The sequence below is a fragment of the Delphinapterus leucas genome, chromosome 3, assembly GCF_059928025.1.
Source record: "Delphinapterus leucas isolate spDelLeu-1000000601 "Yukka" chromosome 3, BTC_Dleu_Yukka2, whole genome shotgun sequence".
NCBI lineage: Eukaryota > Metazoa > Chordata > Mammalia > Artiodactyla > Monodontidae > Delphinapterus > Delphinapterus leucas.
In genome coordinates, this window is record NC_143131.1 from 110836410 (window position 1) to 110864014 (window position 27605).

At 47.0% G+C, this 27605-nt stretch overlaps 1 long non-coding RNA gene across 3 annotated transcripts in view; it reads right to left on the bottom strand.

Moving 5' to 3' along the window:
• Window positions 1–27605, bottom strand: part of LOC149749639 (uncharacterized) — a 74972-nt gene that overhangs the window by 15329 nt on the left and 32038 nt on the right. For 2 of the 3 annotated variants that reach the window (XR_016392768.1, XR_016392766.1), the window contains exon 2: window positions 1042–24758. This is a non-coding gene — a long non-coding RNA (uncharacterized LOC149749639). The remainder of the gene's footprint in view (window positions 1–1041; window positions 24759–27605) is intronic. The other variant, XR_016392767.1, reaches the window with a different exon arrangement.

The following is a 27605-nucleotide window of genomic DNA, read 5'->3' on the forward strand; positions in this document are numbered from 1 at the left end:
TTCGTGCCCCAGTCCGGGAAGATCCCACATGCCACAGAGCGGCTAGGCCCGTGAGCCATGGCTGCTGAGCCTGTGTGTCCGGAGCCTGTGCTCCACAACGGGAGAGGCCACAACAGTGAGAGGCCCGTGTACCGCAAAAAAAAAGAAAAAAAATTCATTGTCACTTTATAACAATGAACTGCTCAACTCAAGAGTATACAATTTAAATATTATATGCACAACTTCAAAATATGTAAAGGAAACGGAACTATAAGGATGATTAGACAAATTCACAATCATGGTGGAAGATCTTCTCTGTGACTGACGGAATAACAACCAAAAATTCCAAAAATTCAGTAAGGATACAAAGACTTGAACAACACAGTAAGAAAATGCCCCAACCAATTTTGATGAATGCATTTTGTATAAAATGCTTTATTCATTAACTAAAGAATACAGAATCTTTTCAAATACACATGGAACATTTATAAAAATTGACTATATACTAAGCCATAAAGTAAGTCTTAACAGATTTCCAAGGGTGACATCATCTAGAGCTACACTATCCAATATGGTAACCACTAGGCACATGCCAAGGACTTGAAATGTGGCTAGTCCTAATTATGATATGCTGTATGTGTAAAATATACACTGTATTTTGAAGACTTAGTATGAAAAAAAATCTAAAATATGGCATTTATTTTTATATTGATTACATGTTGATACTATTTTGGATATATGAGGTTAGATAAAACACATTATTAAAATTAATTTCCACCTGCCTCTTTTTACTTTTTTAAATGTGGCTATTAGAAAATTTTTAATTACATATGTAGCTTGCATTATATTTCTATTGAGCAGCACTGATAATACAGCATATTCTCTGACCACAAAACAAGTAAGAAGGAATTACTAGGAAAAAAAAAGGAAGAAAACTAGAAATCCCCAAATACTTGGATATTAAGAAATACACTTCATAAATAGCCCACGTGTCAAAGAAGAATTCAAAATGGAAATTAGAAAATATTTGAACTGGATAACAAAATACAAAATACAACTTACCAAAATCCGTGAGATGTTGCTAAATCAGTAAATATGGCAAATTTTAGAGCAGGGGTTGGCAAAATCCAGCCAATGGACCAAATCCAGGCCACAGCCTTATTCTGTAAATAAAATTTTATTGGAACTCAGTTACTTCCATTTGTTTATTTATTGCCTGTTGCTGACTTCATGCTATTATGGCAGAACTGAGTAGCTCTGACAGAGATCTGTCAAGCTAAAATATATTTACTGGGACTTCCCTGGTGGCACAGTGGTTAAGAATCTGCCTACCAATGCAGGGGACACAGGTTTGAGCCCTGGTCTGGTAAGATCCCACATGCCGTAGAGCAACTAAGCCCATGCGTCACAACTACTGAGCCTGCACTCTAGAGGCTGCAAACCACAACTACTGAGCCTGTGCGCCACAACTACTGAAGCCTGTGCGCCTAGAGCCCATGCTCCTCAATGAGAAGCCACCGCAATGAGAAGCCCATGCACCACAGCGAAGAGTAGCCCCTGCTCGCCACAACTAGAGAAACCCTGAGCCCAGCAACGAAGACCCAATGCAGCACCCCCCCCAAAAAATATATATATATACTATTTGGTCTTTTACAGAAAAATTATTTGGTTTAGAGCCTTAAGTACATACATTAGAAAGGAGTAAAGAGTGAAAGGTAACAAGTTAAGCATCCACGTCAAGAAATGTGACGAAGAACAGCAAAATAAACCCAAAGAAAATGTATGAAAGGAAATAATAAAGAGCAAACAGTAATGAAATAGAAAATGAGCATATGCTAGAAAGGATCAACAAAGCTCAAAGCTGGCTTTTTGAAAAACCTAAAACAATTAACAAACCTCTAGTGAAATAATAAAAAAAAAGTAGAGAGAAGAATTCATAACCAATATGAAAAGCCATATGCTAACAAAATTTAGAAAAAAATCAGCAAATTAGGATAAAATTATAACCTCAAAATTGACTCAAGGAGAAAGAGAAAACATGAATAATTCTACAACCTATAAAATAATGGATTCGGTAAGGAAACTCTGACCCCAAACGGGTTCAACAGTGAATTCTTCCCAAAATATTCAAGGAAGACATAGTTCCAATCTTATACAACCTCCTCCAGAGACTGTAAAATGAGGAAACACTGCTGTGATACCAAAACTGGACAGACAATATGAGAAGGCATTCTCACTAGGATAATGATATGCTTTATCATCCAAACCAGGGCACTTTTGAGAGTGAAAGAAACTGCTATTAATAATGATATCAGGATGACAAGTATTAACTGGGGTTGTCCCAAGCAAAACAGGACATATGTTCCCCTCAATCTCACTCATAAACATAGATGCAAAAATCCTAAAAAATATTAGGACACACAAACTAGCAACACATAAAAATGGTAATAATATATGATAACCATGTTGGGCTTTTTCAGAATACAGATTATTTTAACTCTAAAAATAATGTGATTCACCACATTAACAGATTAAAGAAGAAAACACAGGATCATCACAATATATGTGGAAAAGATTTTGGTACAATTAACATCCATTCATGATTAAAAAAAAAAACCTCTCAGCAAACCTAGGAATAGAGGGAACTTCCTTAATCTGATAAGGGATATGTGCAATAAACTTAGAAGAAACACACTTAATGGTAAAACGATTGAATCTTTCCCTTTGAGATCTGTAACAAGACAATGATGCATGATACCACTACTTCTATTTAACTCTGCACAGGATGTCCTAGTCTGTATAGTAAAGCAAGGAAAATAAATAAAAGATATAAAAATAAGAAAAGTAGAAGCAAAATGCCGTTATTCACAGATGGTTTACCTGTATATGTATAAAGTTCAAAAATATCTACAGGTAAAGCTTTAATAGTGATAAGAGAGTTTATAAATTTGCTGGATACAAAATCAATCTATATAAATTATATTTCTCTATACCAGATAAAACTTACTAATGTGAATTTTAAAAAATATATCATTACTAATATTACATCAAAATACAAACTTCCTAAGAATAAATCTAACAAAAGATGTAAAAGTTCTCTACTGAGAAAATTTTAAACTTTATTGAGAGACATTAAAGAAATAAAAAAAGGATATACTATGTCCATGGATTATGTCTTAATATTTTAAAGGATACCATTTTACTTAAATTGATATATAGAATCAATGCAATCCCAAACTCCCAGCATTTTGGGGGGTGGGGTGGGGTGAGGGGAGAAACTGACAGGCTGATTTAAAATTGACGTGGATAAAGAATAGCCAACGGCTTCCCTGGTGGCGCAGTGGTTGAGAGTCCGCCTGCCGATGCAGGGGACACTGGTTCGAGCCCGAGTCTGGGAGGATCCCACGTGCCGCGGAGCGGCTGGGCCTGTGAGCCATGGCCGCTGAGCCTGCGCGTCCGAAGCCTGTGCTCCGCAACTGGAGAGGCCACAACAGTGAAAGGCCGCATACCGCAAAAAAAAAAAAAAAAAAAAAAAAAAAAGAATAGCCAAGACACTCTTGTTTTTTTTTTAAATTTATTTAAGTTATTTATTTTTGGCTTGTTGGGTCTTCGTTGCCACGCATGGGCTTTCTCTAGCTGCAGCGAGCGGGGGCCACTCTTTGTTGTGGTGTGCAGGCTTCTCATTGCAGTGGCTTCTCTTGTTTCAGAGCACAGGCTCTAGGCGCGCGGGCTTCAGTAGTTCCTGCATGCAGGCTCTAGAGCGCAGGCTTGGTAGTTGTGGCACACGGGCTTAGTTGCTCCACGGCACGTGGGATCTTCCTGGGCCAGGGTTCAAACTTGCGTCCCCTGCATCAGCAGGCAGATTCTTAACCACTGCGCCACCAGGGAAGCCCCTAGCCAAGACCCTCTTGAAGAAAAAGGACAGGTGGGAAAATTTGTTCTACCAGATATATTATACATTATAATAAAGATGAATTATAAAATTTAAGACAGTGTGATATTGATTCAAAAAGAAACAGACCAATGGAAGAGAAAAGAGAGCCCAGAAAGAGACCCACACCCACATATAAATGAACGCTTGAAATACGATAGTGATAGTAATGCAATTCAACAGGGAAAGGACAGCCTTCTCAAAATGGTGCTGGGAAAAATGAGTATTAATATGGAAACAAACCAGAGCCCTACCTTATACTATCCCGGGTCAATTAAACACATCAATGTGAAAAGCAAAACTATAAAGTTTTTATGTAGTATATGAGAAAACCTCATGGCCTTGAGGTAGGGAAGTAAGAAATTACTAAAGAACTTCGTTTCCTCGAAAGATACCATGGAGTGACAAGAAACAGAGTGGAAGAAGATACATGCAGCATATATACAATCCACAGAGCGTTAGTATATAGAATATTTAAAGAAATCCTACAAATAAAGTTGCAGATAATCCCAGAGCAAAAGGTTGGACAGATGCTTCACATCAGAGGAAATCCAAATGGTTGATAAACCTATGAAAAAGTTCTCAACCTCATTAGTAACCAGCACAAGGCAGATTTAAAGCACAATGAGATATTATTTATGTCTAGCAGATGGTAAAACATTTTCAAGTTTGGAAAACCAAAGAGAACTAGAAAAGCTTTTAGAATGAAGAGAGTTTGGCAAGATGGTAGTACAATTCATTGCCTTCTCCACCAGCCTCTCTTCCTCCACCCTGAGCAAATTCCATGGCAGATCTAAATCTACTTAGCAGACATTCCCAAACATCAAAAGTATACAGCCTGGGGCTGTGCCAGATCCTGCCATAAGCAATAGGTTTCCAGCCACTAGAGCCATCTTCACGTGGTGCTTCCACCTGCTTGCTACCCTGATTGCCTGGTGTTCAAGCCCAGAATGTTTATTCTCACAGGACTCCCAGAATAGTCCCCTATCCCCCACCCAGGGCTCCTAGGGCACAGGAGGAAGCCGATGTGGCTCACCACGGAAACCTCTGGGCCTAGTACACATGCTCTCATCAACAGAGAGAACCGTAGGTAAAACCGAGGCATACAGGAGGGCAGATATTGCTCTCTGGGTAGGTGAGGAAGCTAGGAGGGCCACACAGAGGTGACCATGAGTTGAGTCTCAAGATGAAGAGGCATTCACCAGAGGGTGAGGAGCCAAGGACCCCCAGCTGAAGAAGGTCCAGGGATCAGGGTGGAGAGAACCCTAGGATTGGTGCTCTGCGGGCCCTGTCGCTACACTGAGAGATCTGAGCAATAGGAAACCTCAAGAAGAGTCCCAGGTCGACTGAGAAAACATCTAGACTAGATTTTTTTTTAGGAGTAAAATATACATAACATAAAATTTACCATTTAAATCATTTTTAAGTGCACAGTTCAGTAGCATTAAGTGCATTCATATTGTTGTGCAACCATCACCACCATCCATCTCCTCTTTCATCTTCCCAAACTGAAACTCTGTACCTATTAAAGGATAACTCCTCATTTCCCCCTCCCCTCAGCCCCTGGCAACCACCATTCTACATTCTGTCTCTATGAATTTGGCTACTTGAAGTACCTCACATAAGCAGAGTGCAATATTTGTCCTTTTGTGTCTGGCTTATTTCACTTAGCACAGTGTCTTCAAGCTTCATCCATGTTGAAGCATCCATGTTGAAGCATGTATCAGAATTCCCTCCCTTTACTAAGGCTGAATAATATTCCATTGTATCTATTTGCCATATTTTGTTAGATGTATTGATGGACACTTGGTTTGTTTCCACTTTTGGCTATTGTGAATACAGCTGCTACTGCAGACTGAAGGTTTTTCCCTCCAAAATTCATATGTTGAAATCTAATCCCCAAAGTGATGGTATTTGGAGGTGGGGCCTTTGAAGGTGATTAGGTCATGAGGACAGAGACTACATGAATGGGATTCGTGCCCTTATAAAAGAAACCACAGAGAGCTCCCTTGCCTCTTCTTCCATGTGAGGTTATAGCAAAAAGACAGCCATCTATAAACCAAGAAACAGCCCCTCATCAGACACCAAATCTGCCAGCATCTTGATCTTGGACTTTCCAGCCTCCAGAACTGTGAGAAATAAATTTCTGTTGTTTATTAGCTACCCTGTCTATGGTATTTTGTTAAAGCAGCCCATACAGATTAACATAGCTGCTATGAACATTGGTATATAACTAAAGACTAGATGTTTCAAAGTGAGGAACTAATGCAATTTCAGTTAAGAAAACAACCATTAGGGAATTCCCTGGTGGTCCAGTGGTTAGGACTTCATGCTTCCACTGCCAGGGACCCTGGCTTGATCCTTAGTCGGGGAACTAAGATCCTGTATGCTGCGTGGCATGGCCAAAAAAAAAAAAAAAAACAACCAACCATTAGAGAGGCCAGTACAATTACTGGGTGGGCCAAAGGGTTCGTTCGATTTTTTCCATAAGATGGCTCTAGTAGCACCTAGTTGTCTTTAACTTCATTCGAAACAATTTTGTTAGATTGTATGTGACAGCTGTCATATCAGCATGCATTTAAAAAAAGACTTATCAAAATTGGTGGGTTTTTGTGTAGCCATTTTAATATTGAAGATGGAAGAGAAAAGCAACATTTTCGGCATATTATGCTTTATTATTTCAAGAAAGGTAAAAACGCAACTGAAACACACAAAAAGATTTGTTCAGTGTATGGAGAAGGTGCTGTGACTGATCGAACGTGTCAAAAGTGGTTTGCAAAGTTTCATGCTGGAGATTTCTTGCTGGACGATGCTCCACAGTCGGGTAGACCAGTTGAAGTTGATAGTGATCACATCGAAACAATAATTGAGAACAATCAATGTCATATCACTTTGGAGATAGTCCACATACTCAAAATATCCAAATCAAGCACTGAAAATCATTTGCACCAGCTTGGTTATGTGAATCGCTTTGATGTTTGGGTTCCACGTAAGTTAAGCGGAAAAAAACCTTCTTGACCATATTTCTGCATGTGATTCTCTACTGAAACATAATGAAAATGTTCCATTTTTAAAACAAATTTTGACAGGTGATGAAAAGTGGATACTGTACAATAATGTGGAACAGAAGAAATCATGCGCAAGTGAAGTGAACCACCACCAACTACACCAAAGGGCCAGTCTTCATCCAAAGAAGGTGATGTATATATGGTGGGATTGGAAGGGAGTCCTCTCTTATGAGCTCCTTCCGGAAAACCAAACAATTAATTCCAAGTACTGCTCCCACTTAGAGCAACTGAAAGCCACACTCAATGAAAAGCGTCCAAAATTAGTCAACAGAAAATGCATAATCTTCCATCAGGATAACGCAAGCCCGCATGTTTCTTTGATGACCACGCAAAAACTGTTACAGCTTGGCTGGGAAGTTCTGATTCATCCACCGTATTCACCAGGCATTGTACCTTCGATTTCCAGTTATTTCGGTCTTTACAAAATTCTTGTAATGGAAAAAATCTCCATTCCATGGAAGACTGTAAAAGGCACCTGGAACACTTCCTTGCTCAAAAAGATAAAAAGTTTTGGGAAGATGTAATTATGAAATTGCCTGAAAAATGGCAGAATGTAGTGGAACAAAAGGGTGAATACATTGTCCAATAAAGTTCTTGGTGAAAATGAAAAATGTGTCTTATTTTTACTTAAAAAACCGAAGACACTTTTTGGCCCGCCCAATAAAAAAAAAAGCACATTTTCATATTGTGTGGTGTGGGCTATACTCTTCTTATCCTGTACACCCCTGGGTATGGCTCCCAGGAGGTGGAGGATGGCAAGAGGGGTGAGGGAGAATCGAAGGCCTATTTAAATAGAGGTGAGGGGAATTTAGGGGGTCAGGATCCCAAACTGACAAGGACCACTTGTTTCCTGGTCTGGAAGGAGCCCTGTGGATCTTCAGTGGGGATTTCCTTAGGAGGAAAACTAGGCTATGTTTCTCTTGGGGCCTGGTCCAAGTAGGTTGACCACTGGAGGACAAAGCCAGGGTGATATGAGCAGAGAGGTGTCCAGAAATGCCGCTCTGACAGCTGTGGGAAATAGGGTCGGAGGTCAGCTTGGGAGCTGTGGTGGAAACTCAGGCAGCCAGGCCTGGGTCAGGATGTGGGTGCCCATGGGAATGATGAGAAGCGGACAGAGCAGGGAGGTACTAGGAAGCAGGTGCAGGCAGTGGGGAGAGAGTGATGAGCAGGAGGGTGAGGCCGATGGTGGCGACCAAGCCACGGAGAAGGAGCAGGTCCTGGGTGAGCCTGCTCAGGGCACAGGACAGGGAAATACTAGGGATACACTCAGAGATAGAATCGCAAGAGGAATCAACCCCGCAGCGTTAATGAAATTAACTGCAGAGTGTGGGAATCATGATCCAGCCTCAAGTCAGATGGAGAAACCTCTAGAAATGCAACACTGGGCACAAAGTGACTCTTTACAAAGCAATTATTTTTCCCAGAGGAGAAGGAACCCCTTTGAAATCTGAGATAAAAATGAAAGTGGTGTCTCACCTCCTGTGAGCTCTGGCTCAGAGGTTCCTTAGAGGCCTCCATTATTAAGATAAATAACTCCACAATAGGGTAGATAAAAAATAAATAAACTGTTACATAAACTTATGACACAATTGTTGGTAACCCTGAGACCAAACTTGAGCAGCCTGGTTCAGAAGCCAGATGTTCAGCAGCTGAGATCTGTGACGGAGCAGAGCAGTAACTGGAATATCAAGGAGGACTGAGACCCGGGACCTGAGCCCAGCTCTGTTCCCTGGGAAGGCAAAGGCCTGGACTCGGGGACTCTACACAAGGTTGTGAGAGTAGTGGGCAGCTCGGTAAGGACTCCAGGGCATCATCCAGGGTTTTCAGGAAGATACTCAACTTCCTCAAGAACTCCTTAAAATCTCTCTGCTACGGTGTGCTCTACTCCCTTTGAGGAAATCACAAATTTGGGTCAGGTGTGGGGAATGTGGAAGGTATATGGCAGGTGCCATGCTCAGTCGGGGCAGTGGGCGCCCCAGCCTGGCTGGCAGCTTACCTGGGATGTGGTCTTGGGGATGATCAGGGTTTGCAGGAGTTCCTGTGGACCACAGACAAGAGAAGCCAGTCAGCCTTTGGGGGAAGCCAGGAAGGCCGTGGGGGGCCTCTGTGACTAAGCAGGTATTGGGTGGCAGCTCTACCCCCAGCCCCGGAGGGGCTGGTCACAGAGGAGGGGGTAGGAACTGGGAAACGGGGGCAGAACATCTGCTCCTGTTTGGGAAAGGGCAAGACAAGGTCACTCACTCTGACCTGGAGTGGACTCTTCTGGGGACGTGGAGACCCCGGTGCCAGAGGGACCCTCCCCAGCCTCGCATACCTCACGCTACTTCAGATTTTTACTGATGGTTAAAGACACATTAAAGATACTGACAAACTTCTCTAAGGCGTTCCAGAAGGAAGCCAAGTTAGACTTCAGATGGGCTTTTCTCTGCTGGGACCAAGAGTGTGTGAGACAGGGCTGGGGAGCGGCTGTCCTCCTCGTGGCCTTGTCTGTCATCCCTGATGCCTCCTTCCCGGAGAGGTCTTCAGCAGAGCCCTCCACCCTGTCCCGCAGCCCGCCAGCTCACCAGCTCTGTCCTGACCCCAACCCCAGGAAGAACCCAGCTGCCCTAAGGGCACACACCTGAGGTGGTCACAGCATGTTCTGGCAAAGGCCAGTCAAGGCAGGGCCCATCCCACCTCCTGGCTCCAGGTGGCCTGCGGAAGGGGCTTGGGTGAATGGAGAACACTTCTTGAACCAGCTGCCGGAGAAGAACCCAAAGGGAAGGAAGCCAGCTTGGCTAAAACAAAATTTTAGAACTCCCACACTTTGGAAAACACAACTACGGCACAGCCCCACATGAGACAAAGAATAGGGTGATGGACGTATCTGCCATTAAGATGCCAGGTAAAGATTAAGACTCAGGAGAGACCCATTAATATGCCAGGTAAAGAGTTAAGACTCAGAGGAGACCATCCAGGTGTGCCTGACCCCAGTGCACCCAAGCCTAGAGCAGTGACCAGCAACACGATGGCAGTCACCAGCAAGGAGACAGTGGGCCCTCAGCTTCAGTGCTCACCTTCAGCATGTGCCACTGATCAAAGTGTTTAGATTCCTGCAGGGGAGAAGGGAGAACCCATGAGTGCCACTGGCCTGAGGTTGAGCCAGGCTGTCCCTGCCCCATGCCCAGCATGGCCCCAGCTACTCACAGAGGTGATCGTCAGGTTATTCTGGATTTCAGAGAGGATGTACCAGTAGCAGCAGGCCTGGGGCTGGTTTCAGGGGGTCCCTAAGGGCCGGGGGTTTGGGAGGCTGAAGGGAAGGAAGATGCGGAAGCAGGAGGCAGAGGGATCCCCACATCTCTGAGCTGCTGGGATTGACTGTGGTCCTCCCTGATCCTATGGAAATCTGAAATGGCCTGGCTTCTCTTAAAGGCCCAGTGGAGTCAGGGGGAGGTTGGGAGATGGGGTGATGGTGGGGTGTGTGAAGAAGCCCCAGATGGGCTGATACCCTTTTCTGATATAGAACCTCCACGACAAACAAATCAACCTATGCATCATTTTTTGGTACTCAAGATCAGTAAAACTTGAAAAACTGTTCTCAAAGCATTTCTTTCTTTCTTTTCTTTTCTTCTTCATTTTTTTTTTTTTTTTTTTGGCTGCAAGTCTTGCAGGATCTTAGTTCCCTGACCAGCAATTGAATCTGTGCCCTTGGTAGTGAAAGCACGGAGGCCTAACCACTGGACCACCGGGGAATTCCCTCAAAGGGTTTCACTTCACCTTACCAAGGAAGATAAGAGCCACTGCCCACCGGACAGAGTGGGCACAGGTGAGAGGGCAGCCTAGCTCTGAGTTCGCCCAGGCCTATCTGTGCCTCTTCCCAGCTGGGATCTGGTCCTGTTGCCCTCTGACAGCTCTGACTCTCTGTCACCATCCTCACAGGCCTCCCACTCTGCCTGAGAGGCAGACAAGATTCTGCCTGGGAACATCTTCTACGTGGCTAACAATCTGTGTGAAGCCTCAAACATGTAGAAGAGTACACTTGACCCTTGACCAACACAGGGATTAGGGGCACTGACATCCCCACAGTTGAAAATCCACATGTAACTTTTGACTCCTCAAAAACTTTACTACTAATAGGCTACTGCTGACCAGAAGCCTTACTGATAATGTAACAGTCAGTTAACACTTATTTTGTATATGTACTATACACTGTATTCTTACAATGAAGTAACCTAGAGAAAAAAATGTTAAGAAAGTCATAAGGAAAATACATTTACAGTACTGTACTGTATTTATTGATTCCACAAGTTTATGTTGTGTTTCTAAGATGAATTGTCTGCCTGTCAGTACCTATACCTACAACAATGCTATCTTATATGATACCAAACACTGTAGATGTTATGTGTATTACTAACAGTAGACATCAAAAATGAAAAAGAAATTCATACTTTTTTAAAGGTATAAAGATTCATGCATTGATAATGAAGAAGCAGCAATATGACTGCTTTATTGTAGCCCAGTGTAATCAACAGGATTGCTTCATGGTAGCCCAGCCTATACACTAATGAATAAATCGTTATACAACTGTCATGGCATACTGTATTACAGTCATATTCATAATACAGTATTGGAAACATTGTTACATTTTTTAAAATCCACCAATCTGTGACAATATGCTGATACGAAATTTCTCCAATTACAAGAGAGAGAGGCATACTGTAGCATAATGCGATTCTTTGAAAGCAAAGTTATAAAACAGTAAGAAAACTAACACATTATTAATTTTATATTAAATGTCACACTTTATGCCTACATAAGGATAGACTAGTATCCACATATATTTTATGCATTCATGACACACTGTTTTCTTAATATCTTCAATATTTCTACGCTCCACAGCTCATCTGTCAATTTTTTCAAATTGTTGCAAATCTCCAAAATTTTTTCCAATATATTTATTAAAAAAATCCATGTATAAGTGGAACCACACAGTTCAAAACCATGTTGTTCAAGGGTCAACTATATTTTTTAAGAGCCTGGAACACTGTGTTACTAGCATTTAAGTCCCAACATTGTCACCTCACAGTTTTGGGGCAGCTTCCTTGAGAATGGGGACTGTGGGGCTGAGGGCCCTATATGCCTGTCCCTCCCCTGGCTCCTGGTTTTGTCTGAGATAAATATAATGAACACAGTAGGAATGAACGCATGTTCCAAGTCTTTGTATTCCAGGTGAGCAACAAGAGAGTGACAGGCACCAAATGCCTATACATTAATAACAAGAATGACATGGCCACCCCCAGTTCCCCGGATACTGGAGCAGTGGCTAGTAGGGTTGAGGTCAACAGACAGAACATCTGCATCCCCAAACCCAGATCTACTTGGGAGCACTTCCTCTGCAGCTTGCCTGGCTCCAGACCGTCCTTGAGATGTTAGATGTCCCTTCCTCCAGTCCTCCCCCACAGTCCAGATGGGAGAGGCTGCCCCACTTCTGGGCTTTTCCTACCCTTTCCTACCCCACCCCCGACCCCACCAGGCTTATCATCCTAAACAGTGCTTCTCCATCTGTCTTCTCTATTAGACTGAGCTTGGGGAGGAGGTCCACTCGGCACAGGTGTGCCCCAAGGAGGCCGCATCCCTGCAGCATGGGCTAGAATTCTGAGGGTGCACAGGTTGAGGTTGTACAGGCCCCGGGGAAGGAGTACAGAGCTGGGTGGGACAGGAAGCTGGTCCTTTCCCTCTGAGCCTACCCAGGAGGCTCCTTCCTGCACTCTCTGCTGAGGTGGACACGTGAAACTGATGACACTGCTTGGCCAGCCAGAAGCCCTGAGCTGCCTTCTGTATTGACAAAACCAGGCGGTGTGGTCAGGGCCACCAGTGAAAGTGCAAGTGAGGTCATGGGGAAACTAAATCTGACACATGATGCAGTAGAGAGGGTGACAGAGGAGCTAGTCATGATGATGGAGCCCTGGGTCCCTGCCAGTGATGGGCACCCAGAAACTCCACCAGGCCTATGGGGGTGAGTGACAGGAAGGAACAGGAGTGAACCTCTGGATGAATGGGCCCCAGGGGCCAGGACCGCGGACACTGTGCCCCACTCTGAATGTATCTGGGCAACAGGCGGGACCAAGCCAGGCCTGCAGGGGTCTGTAGGACAGGGCCCAAGGACCCACTCTGAAACCCACAGGGTCTCTTCCTGCAGACCCCAGGCAGCAGTTCTGGGCTGGCTCTCCTGCCCCAGGTCTAGCAGGGCCTCCCTTGTGCCCGCCCAGGGCTGGGCACCCTTAGTTCATTTCCCTTCGTGATCACAATCAGCCAGCCTGTGGAGGAAGCTTTCCCTGGGCTGGATTGACACAGGTGCCTGGGGTGAGATCACTTCCTTACAGGGGGCCAGGCCTCTCCCAGGGGGTCAGGCAGGACTGTGGCCTGCAGGGGAGGAAAGGAGGGTTCCTGTGATTTCACCTGAAGCAGCTTCTTTAGAGTCAAGGCAAACCTCAAAGGAGACTCCTGGAGGAGGCCCAGGCTCTGCCTGCTTCCCCTGAGAAGCTGCAGAAGCTCTGTGGAAGGTTCCCACCTGTCCTCCACAGGGGCAGCTGGGCAGCCCTTCTGAATCACATTTGCTTGGAGGAATGTGACTCTGTTCCTCGCACAAATGCGCCATCCTTGCTCCCTTCCCAGCCCTTCATGGCCTCCTCCCATGGCCCCTTCACCTTGCCTCAGGGGCCTGCCTTTCTACACTCTAGCCCAGCGAAGCCTTGGATTGTCCCAACCTCCTCACCCTCTGACCCCTGGATGCCAGCCCCTCAAGGTCATCCCTAGCAGTCAGTTCACATTCCCCAACCATGCCACCCTCCATTCTTCAATGGCTGACTTGGCCTCCTATTTCCCAGGGAAGACAGAAGCCATTGTTCCCTCCTGCCACCAAACCCACTGCACCTTCCCAGACTGGGCCCACCCAGGCAGCCCTCCCCTGAGCTCTCTGCTCAGGTGGGCCTGTGATACCTGATGTCGGGAGCCCTCCCTGTGACCATCCCCCTCAGGCACTCACTACACTGGCCCAACATCCAAGTCTCTCACGTAGTCCCAGCTCATCTCCAGCAGAGAGATACTCGAGTTTCCCTGCCTGGAAAGATCCTTCTCTGACCCCTTGACTCTTCTAGCTGCCTTTCTCTCCTTCTCTTCAGAATAGATCTACGAAGAGCTGCCTGCCGTCTCTGTCTCACCCTCCTTCACTCCTCAGCCCACTACCACCGGCTTCTGCCCCCACCATACATTAAAACTGCTCTCCCAGAGGCTCCAGTGGCCTCCTTGTCAACAATCCCAGGGGCCACATCTTATCTTTACCCTATTGTCCCCCTCCCGCCACCTGGCATCACCTCCTAATTTGTCACTTTCCAGTGCTGTCATGGTGGGTGCTCAGCCTCTGGGGTCAGACAGACTTGCTTGCTTTCAGCCCTGGGCGATGTTGCTTCCTAGCTGCATGAACTCAACTTCTCTGAGCCTCAGTTTCCTCTTCTGTAAAATGGGGATCATAATCATCCCTGCCTCAGGCTCATTGTGAGGATTAAATGAATTAACCCATAAAAAGAACTCTGTGCCCGGCAGTGGAAGTTAGCTGTTAGAGTCTTTACCTGCATCTGGTTTTCTCCATCCCCACCAGAATCAACCAGCTCCAGCCTTCCCACTATCTGTGGTCCAGACAACTTCCCCGCCTCTGCACTGGCCAACCTGCTGTCCTGATTCTTCCCAGCCATTCTCCCCACAGTAGCTAGACTGGGCTTCCTGGGACCCAAACCTTCCAGGGACCACACCTGTCGCTGGCTGAAAACCCCACAATGCTTCCAGTGCTCCTAGCATGAAGCCTAAACCTCCTCCTCCTTTCATAGACTTTATAACTATTTTTTAAACAAGAGGCAAACTACAAAGGTCAAGATTTACAACAACACTACTCAGAATTTTTCTTTGCTACAATACAACGTGAAGTCAGGACTGTTTAAGAAGGCTTGCAGGAATGTTCGGCCTCCATAGCTTTATAATTCCCTCAAAAAGCTCATTTACATAAAAAAGAGGTTTTTCTCTATAAGAAATCACATTTTTATGTGTGTGTGCACAGGTCTCAAAACTCTTATATAGAATGTAATACCAAACCACAGTTGAGTATTTAAGCAGCCCTGGGTCTCTGGGACATGAACCCCCGCCCCTGCCTGAGTTGAATACTTTAAATCCGAACTTTTTTTTTTTAATTCTTATTTTTTTTCCACACTTTAAAGTTGAAATATAGTTAATGTACAATATTATATAAATTATAGGTGTACAGTACAGTGATTCACAAAATTTAAAACTTATACTCATTTATAGTTATTATAAAATATTGGCTATATTCCCCTTGTTGTACAACATATCCTTGTAGCTTATTTTATACCTCATAGTTTGTACCTCTTACTCCCCTACTTCTATATTGCCCCTCCCCGCTTTTCTCTCCTCACAGGTAACCACTAGTTTGTTCTCTATATTTGTTAGTCTGCTTCCTTTTTGTTATATTCACTAGCTTGTTGTATTTTTTAGATTCCACATATGAGTAATACAATACAGTATATCTTTCTCTGTTTGACTTATTTCACGTAGCATAATGCCCTCCATGTCCATCCATGCTGTTGCAAATGGCAAAATGTCATTCTTTTTCGTGGCTGAGTAACATTCCACTGGGTATATATATGTACCACATTTTCTTTATCCATTCATCTGTTGATGGACACTTAGGTTGCTTCTATATCTTGGCAATTAAATCAGAGCTTCTTAAATGTCATGTGAATCACCTGAGGACCTGGTCAAAAGGCAATTTTTGAATCAGAAAGTCTGGGGTGAAGTCTGAGGGTCTGAACTTCACACAAGCCCCCAGCTGATGGTGAAGCTGCAGGTCCGAGGTCCAAGCTGAGTAGGAAGGCTTTATGTCTATCTCTGCCCACAAGATGGTGCATCTCTTAAGGAGAGGAACGGTATCTGCTTTATTCACAGTGTCTGCACAAAGCAAGTGCTTCGTAAGTTTGTTGAATGAATTGTTCTTAGTGGGTACCCAGTCCTAAGGCTCCCTACTTGTTTCTGTTGCCTCATGTCACTCATGCCTTTGAGACACTCCCCTTGCTTTTTGAGGATGCTCTGGGCCCAGATCCAAGGGCTGAGCTAGGAGCCACGTATATCGGCCACAGGCATTATTCTTATGACATTTCCTTGCATCACAGCCTCTTCACCTGCCTCTGCTGCAACCACATCTTGGTCCTTGTCTTCACCAGATCTCCATCTGCTCAGAAGCCTGAAACACCCAAATTCCCCCACCTCAGCATAACCTCCTATCCTTCATCTCCCCACACGGATCATATCACACTGCACCCCAGCCCCTGGCATTTCCATCCTGTCTCTCTTCTCCCCCGCCGCCACAGCCCCAATCATCTCAAAGAACTCTTCCCCATGTCCCTGTTACACTTATCCCTTTACCAACACCTCCTGCCCTGGGCCTGTGTCAGGGCCTGATGTGCCCCATGGGGCAGCAGTTTGCCTCTTCCTTCAGGGGCTGCCCTCTAAGCCCCCCACCTTCCTAGTTTGCCTGCTTCCCATCTGGCTGCTGCTTCTCTGATTCTTTGTGGACTCTCCCGTGGTCTATCCCTGCCCTCTGCCCTGTTCAGCAAACCCTTCCTTCTGGCCTGCATCTGCCAAATCACACTTCAGCACAGACTGGGATCCAGACCCCTGAGACATAACTCTCTCCTTTGGTCACTGGACCGCATCACCAGAGGCCCAGCATGAAACCTCTCTTCCTTTCCCTCGCCCTTCAGACCTTGTCAATCCCACGACCTAAACCTACCCAGGCCAGCCCCCTCCTCCTACTTCCCAGTGACATCTTCCTCAAGGGCCCCCATCAACGGGCCCCTGAGCCCAGCTCCTCTGTGCTACCAGAGGGACTGCCCAGGGCCTGCAGCCAGGCCTCCACCAGGGGCTAACATCCCACAGCACAGGGCAGAGTTGGGCTGTGCTATTATCACATCAATAAGAGAATGGGCGTCTGGTGCCTGAGCTCCATCTGCCACCCACCAGGAACAGAGAGTGTAGAGGAGAAGCTGCCCAAAGCCCGGGAGGCAAACCACTGGGGGCTTTAACACCAGTAATTCAGTGCTAGGAGTGGGTATCAAGAGATGTGCTCTCAGTGGACGAGCCCACAGGTGGATGGTTAGCCATGTGACCGGCTGCCAGACAAACTCTTGCCTGTTCCACTGGGCCTTCACCTGGCCACCCATGCAGAACCAGGCAGTGCCAGGTGGGGTGGGCAGCAGAGGGTCAGGGCTGTCCAGGGGATGGCAGGACCAGGTCCCACTGGGCAGGAGGCTCAAGGGAGCTCAGAGTCAGGGGGCCGCTCCCCTGTCAGACAGGTCCTTTTACCTGTCCCCACTCTGCCCAGTGACCTGCCTGTCTCTTAGCCTCCTTGGCAAGATGAGGAGATACCCTGTAAGTAATTTTTTTTTTTCCAAGTTTCACTGATTTTGAGTACTAAAAAGTGATGAATAAGTCTGTGGTTTGCTACGGAGGTTCCATGTCAGATAAAGATTCTTCTGAAGCCCGCCCGCCACACCCCCGCTCGCCCGCGGCACGGGCCTGCTGCATAAAAGACGGCGGCTGTCTCAGACACTTCATAATGCCACGAAAGACCCGGACAAGACAGAATCCATCCTGCCAGCCCAAACATGCGCAGCCTGCCCATCCTGCATCGGCTCCTGTTCCTGCTCGCACTCCACACCCCTCAGGCACAAGGGGCACCGGTCAAGACACCAGGAACCCAACAATGCTATGTACTCAGCCTGATCCGGGAAATTATAAATGAGCTAGACAAGCTACATGTGGCTTCAGAAGTGAGTAGCTGGGATAAGGTTGGCAAGGGGCAGGGAAGGGCTGGCAGGTGCCTCAGGCCAACAGGACTCATGGGCTCTCTCCCTCTGCCCCTACAGGACTTCTTGAACTCAAACGAAAAGAGGAGGCTGATGGTAAGAGTTCAGCCCCACACATGGGTGCACTTGGGTGGGTCCCCATTCACCTCCTGCCTGGGTGACCTCAGGCATGTCACTTCACCTTGACTAGCTTCGGTGTTTTCATCTGTAAATAGGGTTAACAGCACCTGTCTCAGTGGGGTTGTTGTGAGGATTAAATGCACACTGTGTGTCAAGTTCCCAGACCAGCGTCTGGTGCTTAGCAGCTGCTCAATACATTTCCCCTGTCATGGCTATAATAATGAAAATGATTTTTTTTTAAATTACAAAATGAAAAGGCAGTTCTAGGTGAACAATATCACAGGTTTTAAGCTCAGTTTTCGGTGGAGCATCCTCTGGGCTGGCAGACTAAAATTTCCCTCAGGATCATGTTTGCTTCCCTCCTTTTCCTTGAATAATTGTCGTATTTTCAACTCTGATCAGCCCAAGTTATCATCATTTATAGCTATTTTTCCTAAAGTGGTTATCTCACTTCTGCTTGCATGGCATTATTTGGGTAAAACAAGAGGTGGAATCTGTCCTGAGTTTACTGGCCATTTGTATTCCCCCTCTCTTAGGCACTCACAGTTCACACACTGCACCCGTTTCCATGCTGGGGCCTCTGTGACTGTCTTCCTGATTTCTAGGAGCCCTTAATTCAGTCAAGGCCTCTTGCTGCAAATATTTTCCTTGGCCAACCCTTTGCCTTTTTAGAGCCTGTTTTGGGAAATTTTTTCTCCCCAAGTGCAGAAAGATCCACCCAGGCCCTTCATGCAGCTCACAGGAGCCAGGGGCTCGGGATGTGGGTGACATAAGGCTTGCCTGGGGTGTGCACTCACCTCTAGGCCTGTGCCCTTCAGAGCAGTTCAGGGACCCACCTGGGGCAAGAAGTGGACAAGGAGGGGATTGTCCAGGGATGTCCCTGAAAGCACGCTTGGAAAACTGTGGGGATGACTTCAGCCCAGCCATGGGAAGGACACTCTCCAACCTTTCCCCACTTACATGAATTCTTTGTCCCCTTAGAAAACAAGCCTCTGGCGGCCAAACCTGGAAAAATTCCTGACATTTGCCACAAATTCCCTTGGAGAGGATTCGAAAATCACGAAAAATCTTAAGGTATGTGAAGCTGTCAAGGGTTTTGTCATCCCTGCCTTGGCCCTGCCCTGCCTCTGGGGAGGAGGGTAGCAGGTCCTGCTTCTTTTCCAGGCAAGTCTCTGACTGTCTGCTTCTGTCTCTTCCCACAGGAAATCCAGCCAATCCTGCCCACAACCATGACCACGGTAAGTTGCCCCCTAGATGTCCCTGCAGGTGATGGCCTCAGCTATGACCTGACCCCAGCCTGTCATCCACCTTCCAACCTGGCTCCATCTAATGCCACCTTCTTGGTTTCTTCACAGGAAGAGCCAATCCTTATTGAGAAGGATAACTTGGGTGATTTCTGGGTGAAACTGAAGGAATATCTGTCTGCCATTAGAGACTCTCTGAATTGTAAGAACACACAGAGACCTAACGTCTGAAGTCCGAAGCTCAACTCCCTCCCTGGAGCCTCGGAACGTCAGTAACAGCAGATGTCCTAAGTTTCTTGGATGTCTCTCACATAGTCTGGGACTGGAAGAATTTCATTTTCTCCTGTGGAGTCAGATTAATTGTTAATTACCTAATTCCTGAAATGTGCAGCCCCCATTTGTCCTTCTGTGATTATTCTCATTTTTATTCTATTGAGACTATTTATTTATGTATTTATTTATTACTTTGTGCAATGTGAAGGGTATTTATTTTAGCAGAGGAGCCATGTCTTGCTCCTTCTGAACAAGATTCAAGATGGGGACTTCGGGGCATGTTCATTTGTACCTCAGGTTTTAAACTGGTTTCTATATATCTGTGAAAATAAACCACACTTTCTGAACAAATGCTTTGTTGCTAGTGTCTCATTTTTACTCAGGTCTTAGTAACTCTCTTGCCTGATGATTTAACACACCTCCCTACCACCAGATGGGCCTGGAACCCACACCCTGGCAATCTGTGGTCCACTGGGGAGCCAGATTGAGTTTTAGAAAATGCAAATATGACCATGTTGGTTTATACTTCATTTTCCAGTCCTCAGGGTCTTCTGGACCTTGTCCAGATCATTAGGATAGTATAAAAGGCCTGGTTCCACCCAGCGCTTCTATTTCCTTTCTCCCACAGCTACCTACCTCCTTGATGCTCCAGGTAACAGAAGCACTGTGGCTTCCTAGAGGAACCACACACCTTGCTTCCTACCTCTAAACCTTTACCCACACTGTAACCTCAGCCTCGCATTCCCTGATCCTGACTCAACACGCCCAGGTTCATTTAAAGAAGCTGTTAACTACTTGAAGTAACAAGTAACACTCTGATTATTTAAAGAGCCCTTTTCCAGCACGTTTTCTAATGCATAGTCATTAAAGGGATGAATGAAGGTAGAGAAAAAGAAGGTGCAATGTAGTTTTTGAATTAGATCAGACTGAAATCTTTCTTATTAAAGTAGACAAGAAATAACATAATAAAGACAAGTCAGACAAAAACAGTCTCCTGTATCTTATAAAGGATGCGAAAATGTGTGCAGTAATTCTTTTTTTTTTTTTTTTAAATTTACTATAAAATGTCTGTGCTTGGGGGATTTGGAATCCTATTGAAAAAGAAAAAATGAATACATGGAGGAAAAAAAGACCAGCTCAAATATTGCATACCTCTGGGTTATCCACACTACTCCAGGACAGAGCTCTTCTCTGAAACAGGTGCGTAGGCAGGGACCCACTGGAAGGACAGCCAGTGTGGCCCTGAGGTGGCACAGACTGACCTGAATGATGGAGACTGGGGCATCACTGAATGTGGCTTCAGTCTGCCACCTGACCGTTGGAGTCCCACTGACCCTTTAGCTCTGAGTGCCTCCCTCTCTGGTTCCCCTGCACCCTGCCCAGGTGCACTTCCTCCAGTCTGGGGGTTCAGGGGAGAAGAGGCAGAGCAAACTTTCCTGTCACCATGCTAAGGAGTAATGTCATCCTCTCTGACTCCTCACAAGTCCCATAAGAGCTTTGGGTGCTGAACATCTATGTGTCAGGCCCTCTACTGGACACTGGGAATATGGCAGTGACTAGACAGATGGAAGGTATCCAGGGAGCTTGCTTTAGATTGAATGGCCTGGGAAGGTCTTTCTGACGAGGGGACATATAGGTTGAAACCTGAATGACAAGAAAGTGCCAGCCATGCAGCAATCAGGGAGGAAAGAACTCTGGAAAGAGGGAACAACAGCCAGTGCCTGGAGACTGAAATGTGCTGAGAGCACTCATGGAACAGAAGGAAGAGCCCACAATTCTCCCTCAGTTTCTCTCCCTTCCCTCCTCAGGCTTTATAAAAATTCAAAACCTACATTGGTGTGTATACTTTTTTTCCTGAAAATAAAAACCTCATGAAATTGTCATAGTGTACACATTTTTTTCTTTTTTTCTTATTGTCTACATACCAGAGTTTATTAAATGCTGTATTTTAATTGTTCACATTTTATTTTAAAAATATTACTTAGAATTACCTTGTGCTTAAAAATGAATATACTGTAGAAAAGAGACATTCTCATTTATTATTGATGAAAGTGTAAAATTTTCAAACTCTTTGAAAGGTAAGCTGCTATTATCTACTTAAATGTGATAGGCATACCTTGGGATTATTTGTTATATACATACGTGTGTATATATGAGCACAAATAATTATTACTCTATTGATATATGTTTTATAATAATAATCTATATGTCCTTTAATAGATAATTTGTTAAATAACATAGTTATGAAGTGGATGCTATCTGGTTTCTGACTATAGGCACATTTATGTATTTGTCTAGCTATCTACCTCCCTCACTTTATATCTGTATATTTTGTTATAAAATTAACTACTTCATGGTTAAGAATGGGGGAAAAAAAAGATATAAAACAGTGTGAAACTATCTACCATTTGTGTTAATAAAAAAATTTAAAAAAAAACCCCAAAACCCAAAACCACAACCTGTGTTAGTGGCGAATGACTGCAGGAGGTGGGGGTCAGTGGTCAGGTCAGACAACACAGACTTGGTGCAGAAAGATCAGAGGACATGGAGTATAGGCAGGACCTGGGTGGAGGTGACATGCTTGAGAAGGGGGTGGGCCTTTTCAGGTTTCCTGGGGGCTTTTCATTGCCCTTCTTGTACAGCAGTCCAGCCTGCTTCAGGCTGAAGTGGGACAAACATGAGCCCAGCACACTCAGGCTCATCCTTGACCCCAAACCTCAGACCCTGCCTGGGTCTAACACAACCAGGCCCAAGCACAGCCCTGGTCCTGGGGCCCAGAACCAACAGGTGCTCAGTTCCCAGTCAAGTTAGGGTATTTTCACATCATGTCCATCTGCCTTCAGGGAGAGGGCTGATGACTCCATGACCCAACAGGAGACCCTGGGGTGCTTGAGTCTCTCCTTAAGGTCTTTTTTCAGAGCCTGCCCAGACTGTCCTTAGTGCCAGGTTTATAGGTCCAGTTGCCACAAGGGGGCACCAAAGCCCCATCATAAGTCCCACAATGTCCAAGTGAAGGCCAAAGTTCCCACCTTCCCAAATCCAAGGTGCTTCTTCAGCAGGAAAGTAGATAACCTCAACCAGGAATTTTATTTTTTAATTTTAAAAATATTATGGAAAAGAATCTGAAGAAGAAAAAAATATATGTATATGTATATAAAACTAAAACTGAATAACTGCTGTCACCTGAAACACTGGAAATCAACTATACTTCAATTTTTTTTAATTATCGTTTTTTTACTGCGAGGGCAATATGAGAGAGCATAGATGCGCTTTACTGATAAACTTTGAAATACAGAAAAATAAAGCAAAGAGAAATTGCCAGGAAGGCAAACGCCTGAGGAGAGAACTCAGAGAGGCATTGCCCACCTCCCTCCATGCTGCAAATCCTCTTGCTCCAGGAAGGGGTTCTGCTCCTCCCACCCTGGCCTTGAATCTGCATTTGACTGAGTTCAGCGAACACCCTGAGGACCCTCCACAGCTTACCCAGGCTGGGGCAGGGGATTGGGGAGACACTGAGTCAGGCCTCCGGGGGCCTCTTGGCCATGTCCAGTTGGCCCAGGATGGTGTGGTAGGGGTTACTACATACAGAGCCATGGATGGATGGGTGTGGATCTCGTCAGAGGTGTTTCTCTCAGGAGGTAATGCACAGGGAGCTTGATAAAGGAGTAGGAGTTCATCAGGCAGCCAGAGGTGCAGAGAAGGACGTCAGGCAGATGGCACCAGGGAGTAAGGGTGTGGAGGTCTAAGAGCATAGGGTGAGTTGGGGGTCACAGGAGAGTTTAGGCAGTTTATAGGGCCACAGTGTGGGTGCCAGGTGGCCAGGTAGAGACAAGTCCCCCAGAGCTCCCTTGGTCAGGGAGCCCCAGGCACCTCTGGGTCTCAGCCTGGTCCCTCGCCATTCCTCCCTCTCTTTGCCTAGCCTAGCCCAGCCTGGCCTGGACACTGTAGAGACAGCAAGACTAGACAACCATGCCTGAGGAGTTGGGGGTGTATGGAGGGGGAGGGATAGGATGGGGCTACATCACTGTTTTTAATGCCAACAGGAAAGAGCCAGGGCAGAGGGAGAGAAGCTGGAGGAAAGAGGGGCCAGCCAAGCAGAGCCGGATCCCCGGGGCCATGGTGGGAAGGAGGGAGGGAGAGGCAGAGGTTGTGTGGGCCAGAGTGGAGGGTTGAGTGAGTTCTCACCATGGGCTGGGGTCTCAATTTTCTCCTTGAAAACCTCAGGTCAGGCTCATGGAGGGGAAGATGGATCAGGCAAAGGGACTCAGAATCCCCTTAATGACCAGATGAAGTCTATGACTGCCTTCATTTTACATATGAAAAAAAAATGAGGCACAGAGAATATGACTCCAGAGCCTCTGAATCCTCAAGCCACAGTGTTTTGGCCAATGCCCACTGAAGCAGAGGAGCCCTTTAAGTCTGGTTTAGGGCCCACCTGGGGTCTCCTCCTTGACTGGACCCAGGCCTCCAGAAGTACCTACTGGCTCCAAGACCTCCTGGTTTCAGCTCCAGGGGCGCAAAGCACAGCCGTGGTGCCTCAGCTCCATCCTCCATTCATTGAATCACCACGTTTATCTCCAAAATCCTCTACATGCACATTTGTCCCTTCTCCTACCCAGCACCCCCCACATATGCACACACACTGGGCTTAGATCCAGGCTCGTTCCCATACCCACGCCTCATGGAGTTTCTGGGAGAGAGACCACTGGCTCACAGCCACCCCCTACCTCGACTGGTAGTCAAGGCTTCCTCTCTCCTACCCAGCTCCTCAGAGATCCCAGACTCAACTTCCACCTCCAGCCTTGGCTCATGCTGTGGCCCTCCAGGAGCCCTCCCTACTCCCCAGGGTCCACAGAATCCTAGCCTGAGGCCTTCTCACCTCCTCCTCAGACAGGCGCCCTTGACCATGCTGCCCCTGGGACTTCCTTCAGCAGACAATGGGCGAGTGTCTCCACTCACCCTGCCCTGGAGGGCACCACATGGGCCATGCCAGAGATGAAGTGGTGCAGCCAGGGACAGAAAACTGTGACAGTGAAGATGTGTACCTCTGAGGAGAGCTGTGCCAGGAAAGGAGGGTGGCTGTGCCTGTACCTGTACCCAGGTGGGAAGCACGGGGTTGTAAGAGCACCTGGTACTGGGGCACTGGTGGCAGAGTGCTGGCAGTGAGGGTCCACATCCGGGGGTGATGCTGGTAGGGTGCTCCTTCTCCTTCTGCTGTTATCTGTCCTGATCCCTATGGCGAAAAGGACCAGGGCTCCCTTGAGCATGGTAATAAAACAATGGATCCCTCAGAGGGGCTCTGAGCCTTGAATGGGGGTGGGGGAAACACTTTGGCCAAGCCCACCCCACATCAGTGAGCATCCAATAAATGTGACTCTGTTCTCCCCAGGCTGAGGGCCGGACTCAGTGGCTGCTTTTTCCTACAAGGCAAGGCCCTGGGCCCTTGGCAGGGCCACCTCCTCCTACCCAGGACAGGGGGCAGGATTAGGGAGGAAAGTGCTCTGTAGCCGTGTGGTCAATTGGCTCTTTCCAGGAAAATCCATTTGACTGAGTCATTTCCAGTCTGCTGACCTTGAATACCCAGGCTGCCTGGCAGGGTTTGCCTCCTGGGGCTGGGTGTGGGGCAGTGTTGGGGTACTGGGGAAAGGTCTGCACAGGAAACCTAAATCCACCCTTACCAGAAGCCTCTACCAGCTAAGCCTGTGGCCAGGGAGGCAGAGAGCTGGTGTGGCCTCTCTGAGATGGAAGGTGACTTTCCTCCTGGAAATGAGTTGTCACAGCTCAGACAATTAGTCAACAAACTTTTCCTATCTGCACCAAGCCCTGTGCTGGGGAGGAGGAGGACGGGACCCTCCCACTGGCCCTCCATCTGGCCCTGAAGACTTTCAGTCTTGTAGGGGAGCAGTGGACCCTCCCATTGTATGGTCCAGGCTGGGATGGGGGGAATTCAGAGCTGAGGAATCTCAAGGAACCACTTGTCCCAGCTTGGTGGTCCCAGGGGCCAGAGACTTTTCCTGGGAGATGCTGCCTCCCAGTGCTTGCTGAAGGGGCAAGTCGAGTCAGGTGGGCAAGTCAGGCTGTCAGAGGGAGGAGGAGGATAGGACAGGGGGAGAGTGTTTGGGGCACAGACAGGCAGAGAGTTTTAGGAACAGGTATGGTGAAGAGGAGGCAGGTTACAAAGTGTGCTGTGGAGTGTAAGCGAGAAGAGTTAGAACTACTCTCCATGTGTCAAAGGTGAGGACCCAGGGGATGAAAAAGCAGGTCTGCAGGGTCTAAGGGCCCACAGGAGGGTTCGACGGTTCAGAGGCTACGTGTGTAGGAGACAGACTGGGAGCAGTCCCCGTTCACGTGATGGCTAAGGCCACAGAGTGTTATTCGGGAAGAAGAGCTGAAGGCCACGACAGCAGTGTTCAGGGGCCAGAGGCATGATAGCTGGGCAAGAGACTGGCCAGTGGCCAGTGGTCCTTGGAGAGTAGGAAAGGAGGAGCAGGAGCCACAAGGTGAGGTCCACACCAGCAGGGTGGCCTATGGGCATTGAAGTTGGCACACGAAGGATAGGAGTCCATGGGTTTGGCAGTGAGGTTTGTGGGGAGCCACACATCTTTCTTCTGGAAAGATGACATCAGGGCTGAGGTCATGACATGGGCAGGCATTCCTAGATTGCATGCCATGGAAAGTGACAGCGATAACATCGAGTGGGTGCACTAAGGCGAGGATGGGGGGTGAGGACCTAGATGGGCAGTGTGACTCCTTTTTGGCACGTTTCCCACAGGGTCAGGAGAAAACCCTCTGGAAGGGGTTTCCTATGGGTGTCCCTCCCACTGACTCTGGGGAAAATTAGGGGCTTGTGGCGTCCCCGGAATCTTTTTCACAGGGGAAGTTATGAAGGAGAAGGAAATGGGCCTGAGTTTCTCACATCCCATGGGACCTCTGCACAGGCATCTCAGCTGATCTCACCCTCCCTGGGCCTGCCACCCCTTGTCTTCCCTGGGGACCTGAGGACCAGGAGACCAGTGGCCCACCCAGTCCACACAATCATTGATGACAGAGGTGGGATTTGAACCCGTATCTGTTCCTGCTCCCCTGATGTCTTCTAACTCAGGGATCAGAAAGCCAGGAAATGCTGGTCACCTGGGTAGACCAGCAGAGGGATGTCCCCCTCAGGGCAGCTGTAAAGGGAGACTCCTCCAGGTGTGGGCAGGGAAGCTAGAGTGTCCTGTTACTGTCCCCAGGAAGTCCTGGGAGCCAAAGGCACAATTTCCCCAGCAGAGCCTGCCATCCAGGCATCTCTATGTCTCAGGCTTGGACTCTCTACCGCTGATCCCTGGGTAGCCCAAGAAAGTTCCTTCTCCCTGATCCTCAACTCCCTCATCTGTACAATGGGTTTAATTATTTCTGCCTCACAGAGGAAATTGTTGCTTGTCCCAGGAAACTTTGTGGGGGAATCCTCCCAGGGAGGAGGTAGTGCTTCAACCTTTCTTCTCCTCTCCCCACCACTTTGGGAGGTTTCTAAAGCCCAAACTGGGCAGAGACTCAGCCTTACTGGAATTTTCAGGGATAGCTACCCTTTGCCCAGCTGCAGACCTAGATAGCATCTTTCTGGACAGATGTGGTGAGGTGGAGAGCCCAACCACCACCCAGATTCAGGGCTCATGGGGTCCTGCATCACCCTCAGGAGAACCCAGTGAATGGCTCGTCCTTCCTGAGAGGGGTTTCTGGTCACCTCAGGCCATACCATACACACAAAGCTACATCTTTGACCTTTGTGGTTGCAGCTCCAGTTGGAGCTTTCCTGCATCTCATCTAAGTCTCCAGAGATGCACCTCAAAAAGGCCAGGCTGTCCAGAAGAGCAATTCTTGTCCTGCTCTCTGGGTATCCCCAGACCGCTGGCACTGGCGAATCCTGATTGGTCTGGGAGGATCTGAGGGTGGTTAACCCCCAACCATGTGTGTGTGGACTCTACATCCATATAGCCCAGCTTCCAGGGAGCTGGAGGTGTGGCCGACCTCACAGGCCCCTGCACTCAGAGCTCACTTCTGGTGGTCATGTTGGGTAGGTGGTAGGGAGGACAAGGCCCAG